This window comes from Balaenoptera physalus (genome assembly GCF_965194825.1).
Source record: "Balaenoptera physalus genome assembly, chromosome: 15".
In the NCBI taxonomy this organism is placed as follows: domain Eukaryota; kingdom Metazoa; phylum Chordata; class Mammalia; order Artiodactyla; family Balaenopteridae; genus Balaenoptera; species Balaenoptera physalus.
The window spans coordinates 48,894,790-48,918,539 of NC_138894.1; the positions used below are offsets into that span (position 1 = coordinate 48,894,790).

General features: G+C 36.8%; 1 long non-coding RNA gene across 1 annotated transcript; it reads left to right on the top strand.

Annotated features, from left to right (window-relative positions):
* Window positions 1-1,695: 1,695 nt before the first annotated feature.
* On the top strand, window positions 1,696-22,055 carry LOC309643555. The gene is made up of 2 exons (XR_014253822.1): window positions 1,696-15,033; window positions 15,077-22,055. It is a non-coding gene; the product is annotated as an uncharacterized lncRNA (long non-coding RNA).
* The last annotated feature ends 1,695 nt before the right edge of the window (window positions 22,056-23,750 follow it).

The window sequence follows — 23,750 nt, forward strand, 5'->3', positions numbered from 1 at the left end:
TGGGCTGTCACATTTTTCAGTATATGGAGGCTAAAGATTATCTTTTCTATCATACACTAACTTGAACACATTATTTTATAAGTTACACTTGACATTCCAAAAGATTTTAGAATTTGGGAAGCTTTTTATCATTTTTTTGATGTCCTCATATTTATGGAAGAATAGGCAGACAAACCTCCTGTTCTTTAATAACATAGCATCAGGTACTCCTTGGAAACAGGACACAATAGAGAGAGGGACTGTTTATGAGTCAGAGAAACATGTGCTCCTGTCAACTTGAATAAGAGCCATCAGATATTTCTGGTGATGAAAACCTTTCAGTGAGGTGAAACAGGCCACATTCCATTCCTTTTATTTTCAGAGATGAGATGGATTTGAAAACCATAACCTGGCTTCTTGATGCAAGGACTCGCCACATGAGATAATCTCCAGCACATTACTATTGGCAAGCAGATCTTTCACCCTTTTGTCTCCATGCATTACAGAAAATGTTAAATCAGTTTGGTGTCCATATAAACTTTTGATCCTAGGAATAGCCTAGGGTACCATCATTATCTTCCCGAGGACCATGTATAGGCCTTCAGTAGGTAGTACTAATTTAATTTCTTTGCTAGAGGAAAAAGTAGCTGATTTTCTAGATCAATATTTGATTGAATATGTTTGAAATGTTGGCAGATAAAGGCCCCTTTTCTGGTCCAAAGACTTTTTGAACCACAGAGGTATAGCGTTCTAGCTCCCCTGGGATTTGAGTGGAAGGAGGTCTCAAAGATCTGTAAGAAGCCTTCCTGTTTTTCCTTGTGTTCTTCCAGCAAGACTCTCTAAAGGTTGAGATGAGAAAAAGATAAGATCAAGAACTGGAATGTCTTTATATCCATTTTTTTAATCTTTCCTGGGGCTTCTCTTAACTAAAAATAATCGTTTATAACACTAGTTTACAAAAACCTCCTGTAATAGGACAGTTGAAAGAAAACCTATCTGATCAGCTTTAAGGAGGTAACCCAGTGACTTTGGCTAATAATGTGAGACCTCAGATTCTCCCACTCATACCACTAATTAAACAGGAATGCCCACGTACCATCAAAAATAAAATGAATAGAAATTTAAAGGCTGAGATGTTAGACATGGATTAGAACTTGAGTTGTTTAGTTTAGATAGATAAATAAAAGACCTTTTCATGAACTGTGCTGGTTTGTAAAGACATTTACAAAGGAAAAATAAAGATTGGGAAAAATTTCCATCCATATAATATCTGACCATACAAACAAAAAAATCTAGTTCAGAAGTATATGTGTCACTGTAATCGTTATATTTTCTTTCTAAAGTGTTATCTAAATTAGCAGCTCTACCCCAAATAAAATAGCTCACACATGACTGAAGAGTATTACTCAGAGTAAACAATTCTAGCAACACTGTTTTCTGAGTCTACGTATGAAATTCCAAGATTCTTGAGAAGAATGTTTTCCTTTAATTTTTTCCTTTGCCACAGAAATGCACCTGCATTCCCTAAAAGCACAAAAAGGAAAGGATACTCACAAACTCCTTCAACTCCTTTCCTAACGTCGAACTTTTGTTTGACTGACGGAGAAGTTTGCTTTCCCCTAGCTACTGATTTGAATATACAAGTTCATTTTAAAAAGAAGACTAGCCACTACATGAAAAGCCAACTGCAACTCCTTGGAAATGCAGACTCCAAAGGACTTATTCTCCACTGGTTAAGTCAAATCAATTCTCTTATTTTGAGATGGGAGGATTACAATCAGTTTAGGTTTGTTGTTGTTGGTTGTTTGTTTTTTCGTAACGATTCCCCACAGATTCCTTTTATATTGGTAAAACCACCTGGTCAAAGTAATAATATTTGTCATATAAATCAAACAACTATTCTGGCCATTATATCATATTTCTTACTTGGAATGGGAAATAATTAGCCTCTGAAAAGGGACTTCATTTTCTATATATTTTATTTTATAACACCTTGCTCACTGCTAGGTATAGAATAGTATACATAATAAATACTTAAGTTGATCAGTTATGTAGATGAACTTAATTTTCAAGTTCTGCTTTTAAGGAATAGTCATAATTTGAATTAAGTAAACCAAGTGTCTATCTACAATTACATTATGACATATACAATACTAATGTCATCAGAGATTGTAATAGAGTATTTTTCACAGTGCTTATATGTCAATTGAACATAACACATAAACAACTGCTACAGGCAGAAGGATCTTCAATGCAAACTCAAATTGCCTCTGAATCTTTGATTTAGAATCTTTGCTTCAGGGTCTTCTTGCAACCCAAGCATCCCCTGTCAACCAGGCAGCTCTGATTGTTAGTTTTTGAGAGAGTTTCCTTTTTTTTTTTTTTCATGGCCTAAAAAGAACAAAAGACAAAAGCAGTGAGGGTTATTGGATATGAAAATTTAGATTCACACCAGCAAGAAATATCAAGTATTTCATATGCCTTTCCTCAATAGTATTGTTAATAAAAATGTGGCTCTACATTTCCCCCAAACCTCTTGTTTTGTAAGTTCCAATCTACATATCTCTTGTAATAGAAGTCCTTCCATACACTAAGATTTAAGGTTTAAAATCTCCTGATATTTTCCCTAAATAAAATCATGGGCACTAGACTAATGTATTTCATTGGTACATGTCAAATCTAATTTGAAAATTCTGTCTAATTTTATAATGCACAAATATTAGTTACCTACCCACATTCCCCATCCTTTTGGAAATCAGAAGTTGGAGGGGAGGGTAGAAGGGATATGTATTTACTCCTTCCCTATATAATTCATATTTTTAGGGAAAGGTGAGCCCACTCCCAGTCTCTCAGCTCTCGGAGAATCTTATCGACTTGCTTAAAAACTTTTCTCCCGTGAATTGGAAAGGAAGCACGGAACTCCACTAAGGCTGGGCCCCATCATCTCACCTCAAGGAGAGGTAGGCTTGGGATGATGCCCTTACCCTAATTCACAGAAAATTAGAGAGGTAAACACTGAGTCCTTGACAGCCTCTGGATCAAGTAGCCCTGAAGTCTGCCCTACCTCTTGATTTTCCTTGCCTGAGCAATCAATCTCCTCTATCATTTAGGCTCTTGAGTTGGGTTTTCTGTTATTTGTAGCATCACAGATACTAACTGATTGTCTAACTTTCCATTTTTTAGTATATTTCTTTTCCTATTTTGTCATAGCCACAAGGAACATAGATCATTTGTGGCAAATGATCTGGTTTCCTAGTGACAACATAGCCATGCTCCAAATTCTACTCTTCAGATATTTAAATTTCTCATTCATTTTCTTAATGGAATTTTTATTATTTCTAACATCACATTCAATCTAGAAATCAAATTCTAAAAATACCTGTTTTAGGTCTGACTACTGTACCTCCCAGCTGACTCTGAACCTGGGGATGTAAAGGTTTCATGAAAGATGCAGCCCTGAAACCCACTAATGGGAGCAGAGGGTTTCATCCATACCACGCACATGCTGGTTGAAACCCAACAGATCTTTTTTACTTAAGCAAAAATTGTAAGCAAAATACATTGTTTGAACATTATCCTGAAACAGTACCTTTAATATAATTCCATTAAAGTGAATTTTTAAGTCTACATATATGACATTAAACAAAGTGGCCTAGTGACAAATATCCATGATTAAATACTTCCATTTAACTTTATTATACAAATAATGTTTGTATTGATATGAATCAGGAAACATTTTTTCAAAGAATCTGGGTGGCTATTCCTATTTTTTTTTACTTTCATTTATTTTTTTAAAATGTTTATTGGAGTATAGTTCCTTTACAATATTGTGTTGGTTTATACTGTACAGCAAAGTGAATCAGGTATACATATACATATATCCCCTCTTTTTTGGATTTCCTTCTCATTTAGGTCACCATAGAGCATTGAGTAGAGTTCCCCAGGCTATATAGTAGGTTCTCATTAGTTATCTATTTTATACATAGTATCATATATTTTTAAGTTTCTCAGTTTACTAATCATTTTGTTTATTTTTGCTGATAAATTTGCAAAAGATTTTAAGACAGCTGAATTTTACAAATGAAATTAATGTATGTCTGGAGGCACTGTGATGCCCTTAGTATACATACCATTTGTTTTGATTATGTGGTTAACATGTTCTTACTCATACTATAAGAAATAGGATATGGTTAATTACATGACTCTTAATTACAAGAAAATAATGTAACTAAAATATGCCATCTATTTTTCTTTTATCTGCTACTGTTACTTATATAACACTCTCTTTGGTGATGAGGATTGGATGCTCTTAAAAGAGAACAAAGATGAACCACAGTGGGTAGTATGAATTCTAACATTTATGGCAAAGAAATGCGTATAATACATACTGGAAATTTTGAGCAAACTCTGTGATATATACATATAAAGTATTCTGTATTTATACATGTAAAATATTCTGAAGAATTTCAGACAGTTTGAAATTAGTCATTCTTTTTCTTGATATTCATATTCTGGGATGATTACATTAGTCTTAAACTAGCTAGATGAATAATCCTGAGGGGAAAAAAGAGCTGTGACTCAACTTCTGGGTGTATGTCAAAGCCTATGACTAAGGGATGTTGATTCCCCACTTACTGAAGCAAGAAATTACCAGAAGTAGAGGGAATAAAGATATGGTTCAATGAAAGCAGAAGAGAAAAACATGGGACCCATGGAGTCAGAGTTGGCTCTGAGATTGTGGCAGTTGGATAAGCCCTGTGCACTAGGTCTCCTTCATTACTTCAAAAAAACACTGTAACCAGAGTCCCATCATGTAGACAAAGCATGGTTGCCAGGAATGCAGGAGGCCGCCATTTTTCTGGAGTTAGACAAAAGATATTGGTCATCTGAGAGATGTTCACTCTCATCTTGGGGATGAGGCTTCTGGATATAATCAAGGCAGAGTGGCACAACTGGCATCACTGGATGGGGATTCATGGTGGGCTTTCAAGCCAATAGTACCATGGGAACTGAAGGCGGGTGATACAAGGAAAAGCGGGGATGGTAACTATTGCCTCAGGAAATCTACAGGAAATGTGTAACACTTTACATTTTACACCAGGAAATTAACACTGCTACTCACAGCATAATCCTTAATGATTTCTCCAAAAGCTACAAATTGGGGTCTATGTTAGATGATGTCTTGATATAATTATATGAATAGACTCTATGATGTAGGCTCATGGAAGCAGGGGATATGAATTATGTAGTTCTTAGTAGTTATCTACACCCACGTAGTATGCACTGAACATGGTATGTTGAATAGGGCACAAGTTAGAAGTCCTGCTTTCCAGTCTTAGCTGTTGTCAATAATTGCATTGCGGTGGGAAAACCAGAACCAGCGTAAGCCTTCACTTCCTCTTTTACGAAATGAAAGTAAGGAAATCAGCCAGGATGATCTTTAACATCTCTCAAAAGCATTTCATGGTTTACACATTTCTGGTAGATTTCCTGAGACAATAGGCATCATCTCTATTTTTTTCTTGTCCCACCTAACTTCAGTAGCCATTTACTATTCATTATTATATATAAGCTGATTTTCCTAAATCACTAGTCTTTTTTTAAAAAATTTTATTGAGGTATAGTTGATTTACAATGTTGTGTTATTTTCTGCTGTACAGCAAAGTGACTCAGTTACACATATATATATTCTTTTTCATATTCTTTTCCATTATGGTTTATCACAGGATATTGAATATAGTTCCCTGTGCTATAGAATAGGACCTTGTTGTTTATTCATTCTCCATATAATAGTTTGCATCTGCTAATCCCAAACTCCCAAATTTGTCTTTTAAAGATTAGCAGCTCTTCTACTAGTTCCACAACTTCCTTAAGGAAGTTCATCATATCAAACTATGAATCTAAAAGAGTAGAAACTAAGCACCCAGCAGTGATGTTGGATATGCAATAGTCTCCAAAAGGATAAAAGTAAGCCTGGCAAAGATCTCTGTTTTGTTACCTGCCTCTGATACATTTGTGAAGGAGTGTTAATGAAAAATGAGAGTGATGTTCCCATCACACATTTTTGGATTATTGTGCGGCCACATCAATTGGAAGCCTAATGAAACAGAGACCACCTACGGAGGAGGGATATCGTCTTCCTCTGTCTGCCTGCATCCAATTTACCAACCGGCTGTGTAGAACCAGCTGCCTGTTTGTATGAGGCCCTAGTACTGACCACACATTTAACATTGATAATGGGCAGTGCAAGTTTCCACCATCTTTCACTGGTAGAAATACGTCATAGCACTTTACAGTTATGTGGTGACGGTAACAGGTAATAGGCATATTTCCACTTAGGGTGACCTCAGAGTTCCAGCTCTGTATCCTCTCACAATGTTGACCTATTGGAACTAGACCAGGTCGCAGGTAAATTAACTGGCCCTTCCTCTATTTAACCCTTTCCACTGACTGAGGGAACATTCTATGTATTCATCGAATAGAATTTCTCACAAGCAGGGGAATAACAATAAGAAACCTACTAGGTGGGTTCCCACAAAACATATCAGGGACTCCATAAAGAGGAAAACTGACGATGTTCCATAGGGAAGTGTTCTATTCTTTGTTTTTGCACCTGTTTAAACTGACATATGGTATTAGGCTTGTAACTAGTCAAACATTACTACTTTCCATCAAGCTGACTGGGAGAAACAAAAGAAAGAGAATATAGTGTAAAACAGTAGTTCATCCTTGTCCTCTTCAGGCTCCCTACCTGTGCTTATCATCGACTGCAGTTTATTCTTTTTTTTTTAATTTGACTTCTAGAAGCCATCTGGCATTCAGTCTAATTCCCACGTTACAGTTCTCCATAAGTCAGTCTGCTGTCAGGTTATAGGATTAAGTTTAAGGTTTTCTTAATTCATTGTGAGGTTCTTCACGGATATGATCTATTATATCTTCCTGAGCTTGTCCAGTTGTAGATTTCTGCACGTGATTTATGTTTAGCAGGTGTTAGTTTGCTAGAGCTTTCTAAATATCAGCTTCACAATGCAAGGGAGGCTTTGGAAGACATAAGGACTCAAAATTGTATTGCTCCACAACTGGAGAATGGCGTCCCTGCTGAAATTCAATGTTGCAGAGCTATTTATTAAGCCAAAAAGATGGATATTTCAATATATGGAAATTAAAGAGACTCAAATTCCAACATCAACTCACCATTTGCACCTATGTATTATGTGGCTCTCAGGATACAGAATATCATTTAACAGGTAGGACAACTAGGTGAGTTTAAAAATAGAGATTTACCCTTTGCTATAAATTACTGTGAATTTTAGTGTTATTTTGTAACGTCCTACTTTTAAGTTGAATTCCTTTGTGTGATTTTTGTTTTCCTGGTGTAAAGTTTAAGTGCCTAATGAAAACCTAGGCATTGTTAGGGAGAGGGGGAAAAAAAGGCTGCCTTTATAGAGTATACCTAATAAAGCATTTAAAAATGCATTATTATACATTTGGAAGATGTATATAGCATTGTAGGAAACAGGAAATAAGGAATAAAGCTCATTTAATAGTGAATGTCCACAAAAGTGTCTGATAGCTATTATGAAATTTTTATTTCTTATGTTACATGCATTTTAATAAAATTTCTAGATCGGGATATGATGATTTCTATTCTTCTCATGACAATGGGCTGTTTGTCTTAGCTTTGTGTGCATGATACAATACGATGTTTATTAAACCCATAAAATCTTTTGCCTCATATTGGTCTTTTATGTGATATAGATATAGATACAGATATATATCTTTTGTTTTCAAACTCTGTTTTATAGTTATTCCTCAACTCACCTGCAGGAAGGAAATTGTTACACACATATTATAGATGATTAATCCAAGATATAGGGAGATTAAGATACTGTGCCTGTGGTCTCACTGAGAGTTAATCAAAATTAAAATGCACAGCTCTGAGTTCCCAGGCCAGTGCTCAGCCCCTGGAGCTATGTCACTTTGCACTATAAATTGTCCCTATAATTTTAAAAATTTATAATGTGCTCATCAGTTTGCATATCTGAGTATGAATTACAAACATTAAAATTGGCTACAACTCTTCATCACTCAGTTACTAACAAGAAGCACCTAAAAGGTCAAAGTCATGAAAGGCCAAAGTAAATGATATGTGTGCACCTTTTGCTAAACACCTTGCATACAGTGCAATATGTATTCCTTATTTTTTCTGACACTAGGAGATAGTTCAAACCTTGGTTTATTCATAGCATCAATAGTTGACTGTGAATTATTAGAAGAAATTAAAATGGTACTCTAAAAATTATTTTAGTATGATTCAGACTTGATATCATCTTTAGACACCAAGTATTAAGGGAAAATACTTATGAACATACAAGTCATTAATAAGATATAATGTAATCCTTCAATTAAAAATCAGTACAATTTTTTAAAAAGCCAGTAATATATAAAAAGAGTCATATAGCACTATAACATGTATTAAGCACTGATGAAATACATTATGGTTTGGGGAGTTCTTGATTTCTATGAACATTTCCTGTATAATAAGAAATTTTCCACAATTTTCTACCTTCAGCTGTTGTTGTTCTCATTCTTTCTCCTGTTACGTTTCCATTGTTTGACATCTGACAGTCAGTATCGATGGAGCAATTAACCATATAGCATTGATAGGAATACCAACTCAAAAAAATTGTCAAAAGAACACAGAAAATTTGGGATCTTTTTTGAAAAGGCTGATGGTCTCACTGTAATTAAAGTATGAGTAATTCTGCTTGTGTGTTTGTTACACAATTCTACTGGTATAGAGTTAAAGAAATGTGGGATCCTACAGTGGATTGCAATGAAAAAGAACTGTTATTCTCCAGTCAGTGATAATAAAGCATAACTCCTTAGGGAGGGATTTTTCCCCATAGTATTTGCACCACCTTCCTTTTAAATGCTACTAAGTGTGAAATTAGTGTTGTCCCTCAAAGTGCATAAGATTAATTGTTAGTAATTGAACACAGTTTGGGGGTTAATTATATAAAAATTGATATTAAAGAATACTACCAGATTGATTGAGTTTTACAGTTTGCATTTCGTTTTCAAATTACATGAGTTGAAAGGCAATGGTAAGAAACAATAAAAATCCATTCAAAGCTGCTAAAGCAAATTAAGGTTTACTAGTCCTTTGAAAGACAAATGAGTCAAATGCTGTAATGTAGGGAAAGCAGTAAAAATGATTCTGAAATTAACTGTAAAATTAAAATATCAACTGTTCTAAGACAGTACGTGTTGACCACATTTGTGGAGGTGACCTGGCTTTCCCTGTGTGTCTGACTAGTGCAGGTAGAGCAAACCAGGAGCCCAGGGCTATTCTTTGAAAATATAAATTATGATGATTTGACTGGAGAATGGGAAAAAGTGCATTCAATTCATTGTCTCCCGTTATTCCCTATTTATCTTTAAATTTTCAGCTAAAGACTTCTGCTCCCTAAAATATGGACTAAATGCCCTTTTCCCTATTTCTCCCACTAAGTACAGCTAAAAACCCTGGATGTTACATATAAACCAAAGAAGACTCTGAAAAGTAGAGACAAGAAAGCAGACTAGTTAGGGATCTGGGAACCAAAGGAACAACGTGGTGATGAGTTCTCTGGGTTTTCTTTATGCCTCATGTATTCCAGACTGGGAGCAGAGAAATGACAGAAAACACCAGTGGGTGCAGACCTAAAGCCCCAGCAAAAGCCTGATCTGTCTTGCCAAAGGAGCAGAAAGAGATAGCCTAGTAGGACAGAATTTTTTAGACAGTGACTGCTCTATAACAGCAAACACCACAGAAAAAAACCCCTCATCCCCTCCAGCAAAGGCCAAGTGGAGAGCCTAAACTTTTGCCCTTCCCTGGTTGTCCAACACACCCCCAAGCTACCCTCCTGAAATTAGCAGGACGAGATGAGTAGAAAGTAGAATAAGATGAAAAACATACTAAACAAAATGGAGTTAGCTTTACTAGAAACAGAAAAAAATAAGGCTTAAGACTACAAAGAATCAAATCAATGACACAGAGGCTAAACTTGAGAAATGTTCCCAGACATCTAAGTGACTACATAAAGAGAGAAAATATGAATTAGAATCTAAAGAGTTATAAAGAACTGAGTAAATGGATCAGAAACAATAAGCAAGTTATAACAGAAAAAAAGATCTAATAAGAGAACCAAGACTAGGCAGAAATTAGGAACAGAGATTAGTACCTAGACATAGCCTGGTAAAACCTTAAATTTCTTGACTGACACAGGAACTTGGCAAGCAATTGGTGCAAACGTGTACGCACGTACACACACATACACATTTGTTTTTGTAAATAATGAAAATTAGACTGGCGTCTGCAAAAATAAGTATCAGAAGACAGTTGGGGAATTTTCTATAGAACTTTTAGAGAAAAGTCAATGTTGCAGTAATTTTAAAATCAATTAAATTGTTGTTCATGTGCAATGATAACCAGAAGACATTCTCAGATACCAAAAACCACAGAAAATATATCATCCAGGTATAATTTCTGAAAGGCTATTAAGAGATGCTCTTCTCACTTAAAAAAATGAATCAATGGTAAACTGTGTCAGATAGGGATAAGAAATGAGAACCAAAATCAGTGAAAACAATAGCAATGAGTAGAGAAAAGAAAAGTCATCAGGAAAGGGTTTATATTGTCAGCATGGTTAAAAATAGAATTTAAAAATCAGATAAAGGAAATATTTATTTATTTATTTATTTATTTATTTATTTATTTATTTTTAATTTTTGGCTGTGTTGGGTCTTCGTTTCTGTGCGAGGGCTTTCTCTAGTTGTGGCAAGCGGGGGCCACTCTTCATCGCGGTGCGTGGGCCTCTCACTATCGCGGCCTCTCTTGGTGCGGAGCACAGGCTCCAGACGCACAGGCTCAGTAGTTGTGGCTCACGGGCCTAGTTGCTCCGCGTCATGTGGGATCTTCCCAGACCAGGGCTCGAACCCGTGTCCCCTGCATTGGCAGGCAGATTCTCAACCACTGCACCACCAGGGAAACCCCAGGAAATATTTTTTAATGATGGTACTTGTGACTCCAGATTAAATTAGCCAGGACTAGTAAAAAGGAAAAGAGTTTTAGAATAGAATGCGAAAACACTAAGTCCCTGTCTCACTAAAACAAAAAGTCATCACTCATTATTTTAATTTTGCTAATAAGATAAATATAGGTTTAGCTTTAAGGCAAGTAGTATATTTTAAAACAAGATGTTTACTTAGCAAATCACTGAAGTATACAGCAGAATACAGAATGCCCCCCAACCCTCTACTTCATCCCCAGCTTCCTCTTTGACTATCTGGCACCGAGCCCTTTCTGTTCTAACAGCCTCAGCATCTACCAGGGCTGTTGGCCGTGTCATTCTTTCCTCATCAAAAGATCTTCTTCCTGGTCTTCAGCTGCTGATTGCACTCTTTCTGAGCATCCTGTAGACTGGCCCCACAGATGAATTTGGACCTACCTGAGGCCAGTTATCGCATGGGGACTGAGATTAAGTGCCAAATAACAGAGCCAGGATGACAAAATACCTAAGGAAATAAACTGTCTCCGAACCAAAAAGAGATGAACAGAAATACAATTATTTGAAGATATTTTAACATAGTGCTATCAGTCTGGGACAGGGCAACTTGGCTAAAATAAATAAGATCTTAGAGAATCAAAACAAAAATTAATAGCTTAGAATTCCTATGGATTGAGAATCATATCACCCAAAGACAATATAACTTTTCTCAGTTTCCTCTGGAATAATACATTGGCAAGGGTATTTTTTTAATTCTGGGAAAAAGTGCAATGAATGGGTATCAGCCTTATTATAAATGAAAATATTTCTATCCTAGTTAAAACAATAGAGTTCTGCTGTAAAAATAGACAGGTTAATGGAACAGAAAGAGAGCCTCCAAATAGAGTGTACTAAGTGTAATAAATTAATATATTGTAAAGGTTTTATAAGTCAGTGGGGAAGAAAAGTCTTACCAATGACAGTTTTTAAATAATTGGTTGGCAACTTAGGAAGGATCAGTTTTGACTTTCACTTTACACCATATACCAGTGCTTTTTAATTTCCTTCTCAAAAACTAAGTACCCTGTCAAACATAGGACCAGCGATGAAAGCAGGAGAGATGGGACTTAGTGAATCGACCCCCGCCCCCCCCAACCATCCAACACCAATTCACCTAACCATTCCATTTTCTCATTTTTATCAGTTAAATTTCCATGTAAGATTTTGTTTGAAGAAAGAGTTTTTCACCAAAAAAAGAAAACAAAAAGTTTGAAAATTTGCCATACACCAAACTACATTTAGAGGAATAAAATGTTATTGAGAATAACACTGAAAATAACACTGAAAAAACACTGAAAATCCAAGGGAACACATAATTCACTATAGTAAATATCTAAAATGAATAGAATTTTCCAAATGGAGAAGCAATAGAATAAAAACATAGGAGAAACTGAGAGATGACTAGATAAAAATAAACTTTCTTTACATCAAAATAAACCAAAGTAAAAAGATGGTGAGGAAATAATTGTATCATATGTGAATGTTAATGTGTTAACTCCTTAATTTTAGAAAGCTTTTATATAAATGAATTAAAAATAGATCTCAAGTTCAGAAAAAAGCAAATTAGTTGGACAGCAATGTCCAAAAGGGAAAACCCTGATAAATATCACAACCGTAAAGAGACTGTGGGTGAGAAATAGCAACCAATTTTTGCAAAATGGAAGGTGGGGAGAGGAATGTTGACTGGTGACAGAGTGAGGAGAAAGCAGGGGGCCTGACTGATCTGCCCTCCTGAGCCCCACAGCTGGACTCTGAAATATCAGGGAGTGAGACTTGGAGCCGGAAAGAAAGGGCTCATCGGCAACACGTACACAAAATTCAGTCACTGCCGTCTCTCTCCACCCTGTCTCATTCTCTCCCGCATACACATGCACATGCACACACATGCAGAATCCCCAGAAGTCAAGCATTTATTGCCCAAGTTAAAAAAAAAAAAAAAAGAAACAAGATCAGAGTTGCCTTTTCCAAAGAAAATGAACCACTTCTCTGGGGGAGAATTTAAGAGTGTGATAAAGCTACCCCATAGCAAAGCTTTCTTTCTTTGCTTTAGGGTCTCCCAGCTCGATGGCTGGCTCCCACCCTACTCACCCTAAAGCAAAGCGTGTCAGTGGTTAAACTCTGCTCCTGGACAAAAAGCACATAGTCATTTATTTTTATTGCTGCATTCTTAAATATAAACATGTAAAAAAGGATTACTTGGCATTGAGGGAAGCCTGTAATATGAAGGAGAATGATCACGAAGTAAGAACAGAAATGACCATCAAAGAAAGACAGAATTCAGACTAAAGAAAATAAAGAAAAATAATCTCTGATAATACCTCACGAATATTTCATGCAATACTGTATCCATAAAGTATGAACAGGATGCTATTAAAAGAGGCTCAATCAGAGAACAAGAAAAACTCATGGAAATAAAAATAGGATTGCTGAACAAAGAACTACCACTAGTAAACAAATATAGGGGGAAATGAACAGCATCACAATATGCAAATTATGCAAATGGACACAAAAATGCCCTGCTTTGTTTCATTATTAAATTTACAAATGCAAAAGAAACTTTTAATATAAAAATACTCAATACTGGGGAGGATGTAGTAAAACTCTGCTGTGGTATTATATAATTGTAAAACTGAAAATAATTTGGCAACATGTATATAGAAAGAGACATGAAAACTAGCTTTTCACCTGGTAATTTTGTTTTGTTTCCATCTGAAAGATGTAAGGAAATTGAAACAAAATATAGAAACAACGAGGTGCCCAAATAGATTATCACAATTGTATTTAGAAGAGGAAAATACTCCCGAGCGAGCCCTCGTTATTCTGCAGGTACTTCTGAAATATCCACCAAGGAGCATTAAGGATGTTTAAACTCTCACCCAACACTACCCTCACAGAGTCTACCCTTAGAAATGAATTGTTTTGGCTTTTTTTCTTCTCACAATTACCGGTTAATAAAAGTTGTTGCTAGAAGAAATAATGCCTGGGATAGGTTTTGAAAGATGAATAAGAGCTAACAGAGCCAAAAAAAAAAAAAAAAAAGAATAGCAGTTCAGGCCACAGAAAAAGCATGAACAAGTAGGCAGAACATAAAATAATATAAAGTGCATGAAAAACTATAAGCGGCTTGGAGTTCCTAATGCTTAAAACATTAAGCTGGGAGTGGTTAGAGATGAGACCAGGGAAATAGGGGAGTGCCAGGTCAAGGAGAGCCTTATAATATACGAGACTAAGAAGTTTTGACATTAGGTAATGAAGAGCCATGAAAGGATTTAAGCAGAGGAGTGACAACTGCAGATTGTGTTTTGATACATCACCATTGCTACCTGAAAGGAAAAACTCTATTTCCTCTCTCTACACTCGATACTTCCCGGTACCAAATGTGTGAGGGTTTTTCCCACACCAAGCAATTTGACTCTCCAGTGGAAACTAATCAGGTATCCTACAACTTAACTTAATTCTGACACTGTCTACCTGGAGATAGCATCAGATTCCACAGACTAAGGGCTCAGTCCCACCAGACTGCCCTCCCGCCACTTCAGACACCAATTGTAAGTGCAGGTTGTCACTCGTGCTTCTGACAGACTGGCTATGAACTGGGGGTTCCCATGTCCCCTCCTCAGGTCCAATAATTTGTAAGTATGACTCACAGAAGTCAGGAAAACAGTTTACTTACTAGATCACCAGTTTATTATAAAAGGATATAATTTAGGAACAGTAAGAAGGAGGAGAAGCGTAGCGCAAGGTATGAAGAAAGGGGCATGGAGCTTCCTTGCCCTCCAGGTGTGCCACCCTCCTAGCACCTCCATGTGTTCACCAATCCAGAAACTCTTCAAACCCCTTTTAGTAAGGGTCTTTTACGGAAGCTTTATTATATAGGCACAATTGATTAAATAATTGGCCATTGGTGATTAACTCAACTTCCAGCCCCTCTCCCTTCCCTGGAGGTGGGGAGGTGAGGCTAAAAGTTCCAACCCTCTAATCGCATTGTTGGTTCCCTTGGCAACAAGATGCCCATTCTTAGGGACTTTCCAATAGTCACTTCATTAACACAAACTCAGGTATGGTAGAAAGGGGTTTGTTATGAATGACAATAGACTCTCTTTGCACTTATCACTTAGGAAATTCCAATGGTTTTAGGAGCTCTACCAGACCAAATATATAATTCTTATTATAAGTCACTGTATTACACTAGAAATATGATAGAAATAAATGGGGAGTAGAGGGCATGATGGGAGATGATGGGTTCAGTTTAGGATATGTTACATATATGGTTATTATCAGACATCTAAAGGGATATATCTGTCTACTAGGCAGTTGGATATATAAATACAAAGGGGAAGGGAGAGGGCAGGGCTGAAGACACATTTTTTTGAAGTCATTGGCATTATAAATGGGAGCTAAAACAATGAAAATGATGAGATTGTGTAAGAGAGTGTGTAAAAGAAAAAAGAAGTAACGGTGAGTAAAAACTGGAACTCTGTGGGGCACAATGTAAAAGAAGCAGACAAGGAGAAAGAATCTACCAGGAAATGAAAAATGAGTGGACAGAGGTGGGAGAGGAGAGTGAAACAACATTGGAGTAGAGAGCTGCAAGAAAATGTCAGTAGTGTTCAATGGAACAGGGGGACTTATTAGGATAGGAAGCAAAACATGATCATTGGACTTGGTTACCTAAAAGTTGTTGGTAATATTTTTCCCCAAAACTAATCTCTGCAGAACCTAATTGCAAGAAGTTTGAGTGTTGAAGAGTTATGGGAAGCAAGAGTCACCTCTTCTTCAGACGCAGCTGACTGAGCAAAAAAGGAGAGTGGGAGAGGAGAGAAGGGAAGAGTATAGGGAATGTATGTGGAGGGCAGTGGCTATTGTTATTGCTTTGTTCATTTAAGACTGCAAGACCCATGAACATATCTCTAGGATAAGAAGAACAAGCCAGAGAAAATAAAGCATGAAAATAACAGAAGAGAGTGTAGTCTTGGAAGAGACAGCAAGCACTGAAATCGAAAGCACAGAAAGAGGGGGCCTGAAACAGGAAGATGTAGACCTTAACCTTTGAGACTTGAGAAAAGCAAGTATGTATGAATGTAGGTATAGATAAACTAGTGTGTGTGGAAGGGGGTTGGGGGTGGAGGTGGAGAGAACAGGGAATAAGCTGAGGTCTCAGACTTCATAGACTTAATTTTTTTGTGAAGTAGGAGGCAAGCTCAGCTGGGTAAGGAAACTGAAGAATATGGTAAGGTTGAAGCATCACTGAGTTCAAATGGGAAAGCGAGCTGACAGGGTATAAGGACTGTGGAATGGCATTGAGGCCCCAAGATTGGAAACCATAAATGTGTAGTAGTGCCAATCTGTATGGTCTTGAGGTTTTTCTCTAGCTATTCTCAGCATCCCAAGCGTAGCAGAGCAAGTGGTCTGTTAGCATGGCGGAGGTAAGATGTTGCTGAGTGAATGTGCTAGAACAGTGGTTGAAGAGCTTGGAGAGAATCAAGTTCAGATGATGAACCATGTAGTCTAGGCACCGTGTATAAATTAGGCCAGATGGGGAGCTAATAGATTAGGGAGAAATTGATCAGTCAAGGGATTTTTATCAAATCAAAGAGCAGGTATAGTAAGAGTGGGCCTTTATCTAAAGTGGGTTTGCATTACTATCATTATAAGAAAAAAATAGTTTGCAGAGTTTTTTTTTTTTTAAGTCCATCATCAGTTATAAGTATAGAAGTACCTTATATTAATATAGCATGCAGAGATTAAAACATACCATTTTCAGGCTATAGTAAATAGATAAACTAGTATTAATTAGAGAATAACAATTTATAATTTAGAGGAACAACTCTCTGATGTTCATGAAGTATGTACCACTTTATTATTTACCCCAGACCAAAAAAAAATTCTTTTCAACAAATTTATTTTCATATTCAAACATCCCCATTTAGGTGTTAGAGTTACTGTGAGTGTCAAAGTAAATATGAGTAATTTTCAGCCTCCACCAACAAGGACTTTTGGTTCACCTTGGGTTGTGTGTTTTTGGTTTTAACTAAATGAATAGCTGAGAAAATTATAAGAATTAATTAAAAGGGATATGTTAGAACATTTAAAGTTAACACGTTAATGGCATCATTTCTGGTAGGGAGCAGTCTAAATTGACTTTGGTGAATTTTTCATTTACATGGAATATTTTCAGACTTTTTATACTGAACAGAGAATATCTAAAGGCAGTTTATTCATTCATTTGTTCATTCCTTCATTTGTTCATTCACTCAACAAGCATGTTTTGAATATCTTATATACACTCAATATTGTGCTAAGGCCTGAGAATCAAATGTCCCTGTGTGCCCAGGGTTCATCTGGTGTTAGCACTGAAAGTCATGCATCGCAGGAAGCCCTTTAGTCCCAGGCCAATCAGGATCACCCTACTCCAGGGCAAGATGTATTTCAAAATATTCCTCAGATTCTAGAAAAAGCAGCATTATACATATGCCATAAATCATGCCAACCCCCTAATGTGGTTTGGGGACGCACGCCCATCATCAACAAACACGGTGCTATTTCTGCAGAGAACTTCCTAGGTCAGGACTTGTCCTCAAATGGATTTGCACCAAATGCAAAAGGCTTTTGTTTTTCAGAGATTTTTAGATTTTATAATTGCAGATGAGTGATTATAGTTCTGCAAAGAGCAAGCTGTCCACAGGTTGATAGGGGATCACCTAGGAGCCAAAATAGAAAGAGGAATAAGGAAACGTTTCTCAGTTATGGTGATTCTTAAGCTGAGTTTTAAAGGAGAGTGAGCAATTAGCCAGTGAATGAGGAGGTAATAGTGTTTAAAATAACAACAAATGTACTTGTCACTTTCTGAAATTATTAATACATTTCTTAGATTAATCCTAAATTGGGTCTTCCCTGGGTTTTCTCAGAAAACATTTAACAAGAGCTTCTGCAATGGAACAATTTACACTTGATATTTTGATATCAATTTCCAAGTAAAGTCATTACCCTCTGGCCCTCCTAGAAAAACTATTTGAATATTAAAAGGAATCCTCTGTTTAGTGGTAAAATGCTGTGTGAGAAATGGTAGAAATCAATACATCTGTCATAGACAGATATGAATTAATTAGAGCATTATTAACTCAAATATCAAAATCTATCATTAGTACAACTTAACTGAATCTAAAGCTATTTGGATTACAAAAATCTTTTTTTGCCCTGAAAGTATGTTTTAGGGGAAAAAATGCTTATCTATCATTTTGTGCACTAACATTAGCATTTGCTTGTTCCAATCTAATAAAGCTTTCTCTATGAATGCATCATTAATAAAATCTTCAAAATGGCTTCTCTCAACACTTTCTTTTTGATTTTTCATGATTTAATTAGGAACATCTTTAAAAAGACTGGCTTTCCTGTGGTAGTATCACATCTGCATTTTCAGCAATATGCTGTTTAATCACAACGGGTTATAAAGTGGAACTCCCAGTACTTATTGTATTATCTAGTAGAACCCACACATTTCGTACTTTTAGTGCCCCTGAGTCATCATCTTATATTTGTTCATCAACATTTTAACTGCCCCTCTTAAAAAAATGTAATTTGATAGTTAATTTTCTAAACTTGTTATTCTTTTATTTCTTTTCAAAGTAATGACATTTCATATGCCTTTGATATGCTTCATCCTGCACCTGAACCCTGTTCCCTAACAAATCAAGTTATTTCTTTCTTTTTACCTTATGTTATTTTTGTAATTTTTGTTTAGAGACTTGATAAACCTAAATCCTTCTAAGGTTTCATGATCATCAGTAAAAATGAATTAGCTATTTTATCACACCATTGGATAGTTTTAGAATATACATAAACACTATGGTGGTAGTATTGAAATTGGTAGCGTGAAATTGAAGTTCTAAGAAAACATTTACATATATATAAATGTATATAGAGAGAAACATACATATATGTAAAGAATATGTTGGTTACTTTGACAGCAAAAAAAAAATTTCAAAGGAGAGATTTCTTTTTCTAATAAAGAATAATTCTCATATTTTTTAATACTCAAAGAATGATTAAAAAATATGGATTAAGTGCTGGTTTGAGACTTTTTCACTCAGTATTGCTTGTCTGGAACAGAATCAAACAAGTATAAAATGGGTCACAAACCTGCTGATGAAGAATTACTTGTTTCCCACCAACCCCACCCACCTTGCCCTTTCCTCTCCTCTCTCCCTCTCTCTGCTTCTCTTAAATTTCAGAGAAAAAGAGGGAGCAAGTTATTCAGACAAGCTCCCTTGAAAGCAGGACCCTATTCTTAGCACTTCCCCCGCCTCCTCCTAACACAGCCCCCTTATCATCGCCAGTACTACTCAGAGCAATAGCTTAGACCGTGGGTTCTGGAGTCCAGCTGCCTTAATTTCAGTCCCAGTCCTGTCTTTTTAGATATGTGACTTTGGACAAGTTGCTGGACCTTCCTTTATTTTGAAATATAGTATTACTGCTAGTAGTATTTCACTTCCAGGGTTGTATGAATTAAATACTACCATTAAAGCATTTAGAACTATTTCTAATACACAGCAAGAATTTAATCGTTGTGAGTCGTTAACCGTTGTTATTGTTTCTCTGTTTCGTTTTGCTGGAAAGGTAAATTCCTTTTCTTTTTTAAAAATGTACTTAATCGACTCAAGCTGCTCTCCTTCAAGAAGTGTATTCATTAATTTATTCTTTTCTTCAGCAAGTATTTTTTGAGTACTTGCCATGTTCCAGGAACTGTACTAGATTCTGGAGTCTGAAGAGTAGGCAAGAAACACAAGGTCCTATTTTACAGACTTGAGTGGCAAGAAGGGGCTTCCCAATTAAACAAACAATTACAACATAGTGCCATTAAGTGTTACAATAGGAGTAGGGGGGTGGGGTATGGAGTCAGAGGATGTACATCCAACCCTGGCTGGGAAAGCATCTGGTGGGGAGCTGCAGCTGGTGACAGAAATATCACCTTATTGGAGAATACAATGCCTTGCCACTCTCTAACTACTCAAGCATCCCCTCCTCATCTTAGCAGGTGTCTGCAGATTCACAAATTGGGTTTATTTGACCCCAAAGAAGGACAGGGCCTCAGGGATCTATATAGTTCGAAAGCACTCCAGTTGACTTTCATGCAAGAGTCTGAAGACGTTTTGCAGCAAGTCTCAGGAAAAATGGGCAAGACAAGAAATGATGGAATAAAATCTCAGTGCTGCTGCAGCATATCCAAACTTTAAACAAATTGGGACATCATTCCAATAGTGCATTCAAGAAGAAGGTCTTTCAGGTGTGATGCATTTCAAAGAGGTTTATCATAGACAGGACAATTAATCCATGTCGTCGCCTTCTGTTCAGTGGTACTCATAAACCATGCCAGAAAGACCCAAGTATCCTATTGTAAAAGACTTGCAGGTAGGAGAACTCTGTAGCATTCCATGATAACATTTTCTAATGATTATAATGAGTGTTTATTTGGGGTGTCTAATTACTAGGATAATTACTTTTATATTCCCCACCACTGTATAATGTGTTATCCTAGTTTGAGTGTATAACATGTGCTGAGCACTCTAGGCTCTGAGGTATGGGGAGCAAAATGAAATTATCCACAATGGTTTTTAAAGCCAATTGTTACTCTTTATCTGTGGCAGAATAATAATAATTGTCACCACTTAAGTAGTGCCTTTCATCCTCATACCTCAAGGCACTCCAGCATTGTTACTTCACATTATTTGAATGAATTTCTTTTGGAAGGCAGGGCAAACTGAGAGACATGGTTAGCTATGTTAATTTTGTTTTCTTTAACAAATGCAAAATAAATAGCCTGCTAAAGAGGCAGATAATATCTTGAAGACAAACCCTTTCTAAAGTAGGTTATTCTAAACAGATGTGCTTTTTCTATATTAATGTCATTTTTGAAAAATTTATTCACACAGACATAAATCCTTGATGTGATTAACTAGTACTGATTTTTTTTTTTTTTTGGCCTGTATTTTATTCAGAAAAACAGAAACAAGCAACTTGCTTGCATACAAAAAAATGGTTTTAATGAACAGTGAAACTACAGATTTTAAATCTTTGCTGCCTCCTAAATTTTATGAGTAAATTTTGTGGAAAACTGTATAAATAGAGCATAATTATTTTAAAAATAGAAGCCTTTGTTATTAGTCATCTAACTGTCATAGGTATACAAAGCAGCCTGCTGTATAGACAAAGGACTAGAAAAAAGTTACCTGCAGAGAGTTTTTGCTATTGAAAGAATAAATACTAAAGCAATGGGGTGAACTTTTGGTTCACAGATGCAAATACTGAATGCTAAACCTGGCTGAGGGAAAATCACTTTAGCCTGATAACCAGATTACTTAGAACAAAAATAGAGAAAATTAAGAACTGAAGAGCAGAAAATTAAGGTGGAATGCAATTTAAAGAGTGAGTAGATGATGTAGGCTTTCATTTTCTTCCCCCCCTCACAGTGTCCAGCTAATTAAAATTACAATCAAAATGAAAGAGTCTAAACTTGTAAATATCTTTAGCTAATGATTTTGTCTTTTTAATCGTCTTCACATTCAAAGTCTTCTTTTATTCATTTAGGTCTTTACAGTAAAATAAAATTGTTTTTCCCCTGTAAAAATCCTCCTTTTAATTTTCCTTATCTGCTTCTCTTTATATTATATATTCTTCAGTTCTTTTTTCTCTGCCTCTCTTTATGCCATATTCGTTCAGCTTTTTCTTTTACTTTGAACATACCTTACAGAAGGCAAAGTTGTATAGGTATAGAGGTTATATTATTTGATTTTAGAATTTAACTGCTCATCCAAATACAACTCTTTGAGGCTGCCTCATACAAAAAGGAATAATTACTTGTTACATAATATATACCTTATAAAATTACTCTTTCAGTGGATTCAATTTTTTTTACCAGAGATATTTCTTTTCTTTTTTTTTTTTATAAGAGGAGGCAGAGGGATCAAAGCAGAACCAGCATCTTTTTTTTTTAACTTAATTAATTAATTTTTGGCTGTGTTGGGTCTTCGTTTCTGTGCGAGGGCCTTCTCTAGTTGTGGCAAGCGGGGGCCACTCTTCATCGCGGTGCGCGGGCCTCTCACTATCGCGGCCTCTCTTGTTGCGGAGCCCAGGCTCCAGACGTGCAGGCTCAGTAGTTGTGGCTCACGGGTCTAGTTGCTCCGCGGCATGTGGGATCTTCCCAGACCAGGGCTCGAACCCGTGTCCCCTGCATTGGCAGGCAGATTCTCAACCACTGCGCCACCAGGGAAGCCCCAGAGATATTTCTTCATTGCCTTTACCACCAGGAATATTCTTTATATTGCCAAGCAAAATCACAGCTAAAGATACTGCCAATCTATGGAAATTTTGCTTTGTATCTGTGTTTACAAATATATTATGCTTCAAACTCTCCTGGAATAAATGTTTGGGGACCCAGGAAATGAAAAAGCACCCAAGGAGCATGAAGCCCGTAATGGTGGAGCCCTTTATTTAAGTCATCAGATTTAATGCACGTTAATCAGGCACCGCCATCCATACACATTGTTGGAGGACTTGTTCCTAAAGCTAGAGGTCGGATGTGGGCTTTACACTAGCGTCCCATCCCTCTCTTGATCGGGTTCTGCTCTAGCTACTTAGGTGGCTATTTCATTTTCTGGATCGCTAGCCTGTGTGCATAAGTTAAACTACTAAAAGTGTGGGCAGCGGCATTCCCGTATCCTGGGAGCTTGTTGAAAATACAGAATCTTAGGCAGCAAAGCAGATGTACTGAATCAGAATCTTCATCTTAGCAAGAACCCTGGGTTATTTACGTGCACATTAAAGTTGAGAAGTACTCTTTGAGGCAGTCGCCTCTAAGACCTCTAAGGCTATGACTGCTCCTTCTTTGCCCCTCTGCACTCCTTCAAGCCCCACCCATGCGTGGTGGACATATAACGTCTAAGGTAGGAAAGGAAGGGATTGGCTTTCATGACTTGTCAGCATAGGATCTAGCCTAGGATGTCACTGCCCGTGACCAGGCTTCATTCCTGATAAGCCGGCTAGAATGCCAGCTCGGTGGTGGTGATGGTAGGTCAACTAAGAGCCAATTTGTCACTATCAGTGCCTGCCTCCTAGATAAGAGACCAGAGTGAGCCGGTCACACACAAGACCAAACACAAGGGCAATGAGGATATACACTTGGGGGTTTGGGATAGTGTACTTCTGCTTTCTACAGCCCAGGATGAATGTTCCCAGCACTGCCAGGCATCACTGTGTTCTGCTGATAAAGAGAGGAATCCAGTACTATCTCCTCAGAACTCTCCTGCATTCATCCATCCCATAAACATGGAGGCTGATGTTAACTGGTTTTCATCCCACCTCTCTGATAACTGAGTTTCAATATCTCTTGATGGCCCTTTTTCCTCTATCCAACCTTGAAATGTTTGAGCTCCTCAAGGCAACCTCTTCTTATCTCACTCGATGTAATGTCTAGACTTCCATTCTCTGCCCATTCCAATGGCTTCAATTACCATCAATGTGCAGACTATTCCCATCTATATCTCTAGCTCAGATCTTTCCTCCATGCTTTAAACCCATATATCTTGTGCCCATTTTGCCTGTCACTTGGATGTCTCACAGGTATCTCAATCTCAGTATATTCAACACTGAACCTACAATTCTTCATCACTAGTCAGTTCTTTATCT